The sequence below is a fragment of the Atta colombica genome, unplaced genomic scaffold, assembly GCF_001594045.1.
Source record: "Atta colombica isolate Treedump-2 unplaced genomic scaffold, Acol1.0 scaffold252, whole genome shotgun sequence".
NCBI lineage: Eukaryota > Metazoa > Arthropoda > Insecta > Hymenoptera > Formicidae > Atta > Atta colombica.
The window spans coordinates 474142-480633 of NW_017259351.1; the positions used below are offsets into that span (position 1 = coordinate 474142).

The following is a 6492-nucleotide window of genomic DNA, read 5'->3' on the forward strand; positions in this document are numbered from 1 at the left end:
ATGATACACGGAAAAGGGAAGGGTTTCATAGAGTATCGAGGACGGATGCGCGTTTCAATCCTGTGGTTCGGATGACCTGCAGCGCTTCATTTCTCTGATATCATGCTATATTAGAAGCAAATGAGGCCGCAATGCTACGTCGAACGTAAATTTGCTGCATCTACATGTGATCCCACTATGGCCAAGAAATTCATGTCTCTCCTCATGATCGTTACGAAGTTGCATTATAGATATATAAATGCAGATTGAAACTTTACATTATATAATTAAATATTAATCGACTTCGAAAAACGATTTGTTTTCGAACTTTTTAATCTTTTATGTGAAAGAAGGAAAAATACGTTTTCTTATCTGAATGTACTTTGTCGAAAAATTATTAGTTCCGAACTTCGATAAATCACTATTGTCCTAGTTCCGTATTCAATGAATAATGTACTCGTGTAATCGATGAATATTAAGCTAAAAATCTTTTATACGCTTGATTTAATAGATTCACTTGCGATACGGGATTATAATTTTGTATCATATTGACGTTTATGAATTGATGAAAGTAAATTATCGATGAAAGTAAAACGACTAAAAATAAACCAATAAAATTATCTAGAAAATTAAATTAAATTATAAAATTTTGATTTAAGATATTTGTTAGCATTATTATTAAAATTGACGATCAATTTAATTTATGATATTATAATATTACTATTTTCAGCTTTGATTTAGAATTGCGTTTTTAAAGATCAGCCGTGTACGACGCATAACTTGAAGTATTTAAAAATGAAAAAATTTAATTAAGTATTCATATATAATATATAAAAATATTATTAGACACTAATTATAAGATCTAGCCTTGACCGTCTGTGACATTTCTTTATTTATAATGTAATAAATTAAATACTTTAAATATTAAAAAGTTAATGAAACCTTTCATTTATTTTAGTAAGAAAAATATGTCCTTGACAAACTGTCTTTTAGACAGTTATCATATATTTGTAATATATATAGTTTCAGTATTTTTAATTTCTTTGTATTGGTTTTCTCTTAAATCGAACCTTTTATTTCAAAGTAGAGTAATAAATCCTCTTTAACGGAAAGAGTTATGGGAACTCAATGAGAAAACATAGACAATAATCGGAAGGAGTTCGTTCATGAGGTATATGGAATCGATCTTATCCAAGTACATCCCGTAAGAAATGAACGAAGAAGCCGAGGGACAAGGGCGAGAAAAGTGCAGTTAGTTCCAACAGGTAGCTGCGGATGCGACTGTGGTTTAAAAGTAATTTTCTTGTCACACTCCGTCACATTCTTCTTCGATAGTTTGGAAACGATCGACTTCTTCTTGATTGCATACATATTGGGAGCTTTATCGGTCGATATTAACGACTATGGTTCGCCTCGCGGTAGAAAATTATGGCTTGGCATTGCGAGTTATTTATAGAGCCTCTCTACTAAATGCCGTCGATAGTCGATACTATTTCACCGTATATCGAACATTTGCGGACAAATATATTATTTTTTTAAAAAAGTTTTAACGCGCAACGTTTTTTCCTATATATTTCTTCTTATAATTCCCTAGAAAATAAATTCCCAAATTGAATTTATCGTATTACTTAAAGATAAAGTAATTAGAGAATATAAATTTTTTGAGCTTCGTGGCTTGCTTCTCGCGTGTATCAGAACTCGCAGTTCCGCCAAATGCAATATCCGTAAGCAGGATAATGAAATTTGAAGCGCGAAATGCAGATGACGACCGCAAATGTATAAATGAATAAAGTTAGAACTTGCGACGGTTCTCAAATTTTCGTTACGACGAAACGAGGCTGAATGAGCGACCACATACGAAGTTAATGGTTGCATAATTTATGCAGATCGCCGCGCAGCTCGAAAGCTTGTACTTCCAAAACGGCCACCACGGAAACGTACACGATTTTGAATGTCGTTGAATTTGCGTTGATCGCGATGGACTATGCATTAAAGCCATCAACGCAGCTGGATTGGCTCTCCTGACAATAAGCGCGAATGAATAATTTATTGCGCAAATTGTCTTCGTTCCCAACTTTGTTCTCCTGAATGCGAGTCTGTAGATGTATTACATCGTTGGTTCTCATTTAGTAGTTTTATCGATTTCAATATCTATCGATAAAAATTCAAAGTTTTAATAGACATGCGGAAACAGGATTATTACTTATATCTATATCGCACACGTATTAAACTTTCGACTACTTCCCTGCTTATCTTTAAAGTATTAGTCAAAGGCGAAGTGTTATTCTTTAGTTAATAAACTCTGTAAGGAATATATTATGAAGCTTACGAAGTTTCACGGTCGAGATATATGAATAATCAACATATTCCGTATAATAATTAACAATGAAGTTATAGTAAACAATAGTTTAGTCCTTTAAAGTTTCTATTTGATTGTGCAATCAATTATTCTCATGATATGAAATGTTACATTTTTTTAAAACTAATCTTGAATTTTTTAATCTATTTTTTATCTATTTGACATAAAGACGTGATGGTTTTTTTATAACAAAACAACTTACAACTTTTAATATATCTTTGTAAAAATTTCTTTCTTCTTTAATACTTGATCCTTTACTTTCTAAAAATTAGAACACATATTCAGGATTGCCACAGAAATGAATTTTAAAATTCCCTGACTTTTCCAGGTTTTCCAGAAAATAGAAAATTTTCCATATGTAATATAAAATACGTAATTTTAAGATTTAGACTCACGGATTGTAGAAAAACTAGTCTATATTATTAAAAACAACGCAAAAAACTTAGTAGCATAGTACAATTATGGGTACAAATTCAAGCAACAACAAAAAATTAATTAGATTTGAAAAAAAAAGAATGCAATTATGAAGAAAAAGAGGGATCAAATAAAAATATTGAATAAAATATAATAAATATAATAAATATAAAATATAATAAATTTTAATTATTTTAATAAAAATCATTTAAAGTGCATAAGTTTTGAATGTATTTGACTATAAACGTCCCATATAATATTTGAAAAATTATAACAATTATTTAAAATAGGAGCAGTTTCAGAGAATTGTGAGTAAATTTCGAAATTCCAAACTTTTTTTACATTTTCCCCTGACTTTTCCCGGTTTTCTAGATCTGTTGTAACTTGGTTTGTGACACACCAAGTGCGTAAACATCTCGAGAATAACTTTGCATCTCGGCTGCAGCTTCTTCATGGCATAGAAGAGTGGCATGCAAGAGTGCGAATTGGGCGAAGTGATAATTTACTACGATCGACGCGGTGGATACGAGACCGACAGTGAGATCATTGCGAATACGACCGATTTCTCGTGTCACGTTTAACGCGTGTCTAACGTCGACGAAGCCTTCATAACCACAATACTCTGCGAACCACAATAATCTGTGTCATACCAAGTGCGTAAATCACGCGGCTGATAGACGTGAGGCAATCCACTTTCTGAGGCGGTATTTGCTCGCATTTCTCGTGCGTTAATCGTGGTTAAATTCAACTTATCGGCTTGCTAGATGCTAGTCTTACGAGACAAGATCGACAGACCGGTAAACGTGGCGAGAATTGGACACATATTGCAACGATTTCACCACCGGATCGTATCTCGTTTATATTCAAATTCCGAAACAAACCCAAAATGAAATTCTGAAAACAAAAGCCATGTCCCTTGCATGTACTGCAAAGAAGCTACAACACAAAAATTAAATGATTAGCGGAAAATTGAAAAAAATTATCAAAAGAAAAGGAATAATTAAAATAGATGAGACGGAGGAAGTGCTACAAAAGGAAAGCTCCAAACGTAACGTATCAAGGAGAAATTAAGAAGAGTCCTTTGAAAATGTTTAAAATGCACATTCGTTAATATTGAATCTTTATTTCAATATCATTTCTCCTCCTATTTTACAAAGATTCAATAATTTGCTTCTTATTTCCCCGTTGCGATTTTCCTCTCCGATTTCTCTACTGTAGTGAAGTTCCTCGCATATCTTGATTTCGGATAAATCTCTTTAACGTCTCGAGAATCACTTTGCATCTCGGCTGCAGCTTCTTCATGATACATGTAAGAGACAATTGAGAAGTTATAATTTACTACGATCGACACAGTGGATACGGGACCGACAGAGATCGTCGCGAATACAGTCAGCTTCTCGTGTCACGTTTAATGCACGTCTAACGTCGACGAAGCCTTCATAACCACAATACTCTGCGAACCACAATAGTTTGTGTCACATCAAGTGTGCAAATCACGCGGCTGATAGACGCGACGTGAGGCAATCCACTTTCTGAGATGCTATTGCCCACATTCCTCGTGCGTTAATCGTGATTAATTCGGCTTATCGGCTTGCTAGACGCTAATCTTACGGACAAGACCGGTAAACGTGGCGAGAATTGGGCATGTATTGCAATTGCGATTTCACGTATCGGACTGTATCCAGTATGTAAGTAAACTTCGATTTAAAATGTAAGTAAACTTCGATTTAAAATCCGAGAAGAAATTTTGAAAAAAAAAACGCAATGTCCCTTGCACATGCCATGAAGAAGCTGCAACAAAAATATTAAATGATTAGCGAAAAATTAAAGAAGATTAGCAAAAGGAAAGGAACGATAGCCGAGATGGAGGAAGTGTAAATTTTAACATAGACGGATTGTAGGAAAACTAGTCTATATTATTAAAAATAAGGCAAAAAAAGCTTAGTAGCATATAATTTTGGATGTAAATTCAAGTCACAGCAAAAAATAAATTAATTTTGGAAAAAATGAATGCAATTATGAAGAAAAAGAGGGATCAAATACTGAATAAAAGTACTGAATAAAATATAAATTTTAATTACTTTATTAAAAAATCATTTAAAGTGCACAAGTTTGAACGTATATATTTGAACTATAAACGTCAGATATATTAATAGTAAAATCATAATTATTATTTGGAATAGGAGCAGTTTCAGGGAATCATGAACAAATTTTGAAATTCCAGATTTTTTTACATTTTCCCCTGACTTTTCTCGATTTTCCAGGTCTGTGGCAATCCTGATATTAGTCTATTCTCGTTTGGAGTAATTGATAATAATAATTGATAGATTCTTGATATAACACTGGCGTTTATAGATGAAGACGTCACTTGCACCCCGAAACTTTTGGCAATTCTGCGCGGAATTGCACTGGGAGCTCCCAAAAATCTTTAAAAGTCATAGTTGCCAAGTTTTAAGATATAACGCTAGACTAGGAAACGCATTCCTCCTCTTTATAAGATATGTCGCAGCTTATACTATTACCATTTACCCGTTGGTAAATTTCCAAACTTGGAAGTTTTGGCGAATCGCGCATGTGCTTGGGACGTATCTGAATGCCTCGCGGAATTCGCATGCATCCGCTATGTGTATGCATCTCCAACTCTCTACTCCCTCCCTCCCCACCTTTCTCTCTCTCTCTCTCTCTCTCTCTCTCTCTCTCTCTCTCTCTCTTTCTCTTTCTATTCAGTCTTCCTCTTTCGTCTGACTCGATGACGTCCCACATGTTCGCCAACTCACGCGATCGCATTTCCTCATCGAAGAAGAACTCTCTATGTCATTACGAAAAAGAGCAAGCTGAGTTTCTAATCCGCTAAAATCCGTCCTCCTCCTTTAACTTCACAACGTCTCGCAACTTCGCCACGTCAGGAAGTATGATGAGGTGGATCAGAGAGATAGGATATGAGAATCCACCCACTTTCGCGACTTCGGATCAAAGTAAATAATCTTGCCTCGCAAAATATTCGAACATAGTTTGAATAACGTAGACTTGCGTAAAAAAATTATAAACTGTATATATAGCATATCCTTCCTTTTTATCCTTCTTTTTTACTTATAACTTCTGAATTTTTTATCGTTCCAAAATTTTTTTAAATAATTTGTAGAACTTCTTATTTCGAAATAGCTATAAATTTATATATTAATAAATAAGCTTTATCTGATTATTTATTTGCAAAATTAAGTAACAGTAGAAATCTAGAAATTATGATTTTCGTATATTTATGACTTTGATTCTCTTCAATTAAAGAAAAATATCAAGAATTTTATTTGATTCTTGTATTAATTAAGATTATGTTTAATTCAAAAATGCATGTTAGATAAATGAAATAAAATTTTTATTTGATAGGACGAGAGTTGTGTTTCGCATCTACACAATCCATTATGTGATAGTAAGAAGGAAGGTGCAATAATAATGGAAAACATTGTTTTAGCTGTTTGCATATCTATTCAGCTGTAAAAAATTGACGGACGACTAAATCGCGATGAAGGACCGTGAAATCCCGTGGTATCTCTAATCAGCGCTTATATCTTGTTTGCAAAGTTTCCGCGCTCGTTTTCATCCGTAAAGAATGTCGCGGTATTTGCTTCGGAAGTAGACCGTGAGGCAATAACATTCGCGATCGCGCGGCGCGACAAAAATTTGCATCGTCTGTTATGTGAAGTGAAGTCGAGCGACATTGGATGTATATATATATATATATA

The 6492-nt window shown here is 33.7% G+C and overlaps 1 protein-coding gene across 4 annotated transcripts in view; it reads right to left on the bottom strand.

Moving 5' to 3' along the window:
* The window catches only part of LOC108688991 (cuticle protein 19-like), a 122645-nt gene that overhangs the window by 101859 nt on the left and 14294 nt on the right, over nucleotides 1-6492 (bottom strand). Inside the window, exon 4 of one of the 4 annotated variants that reach the window (XR_001931821.1) lies at nucleotides 3939-4048. The exons of the other annotated variants lie outside the window; for them this stretch is intronic. The gene's annotated coding sequence lies outside the window, so the exon portion shown is untranslated. Of the gene's footprint in view, nucleotides 1-3938; nucleotides 4049-6492 lie in introns of those variants that run through there. 4 annotated transcript variants of the gene reach the window in all.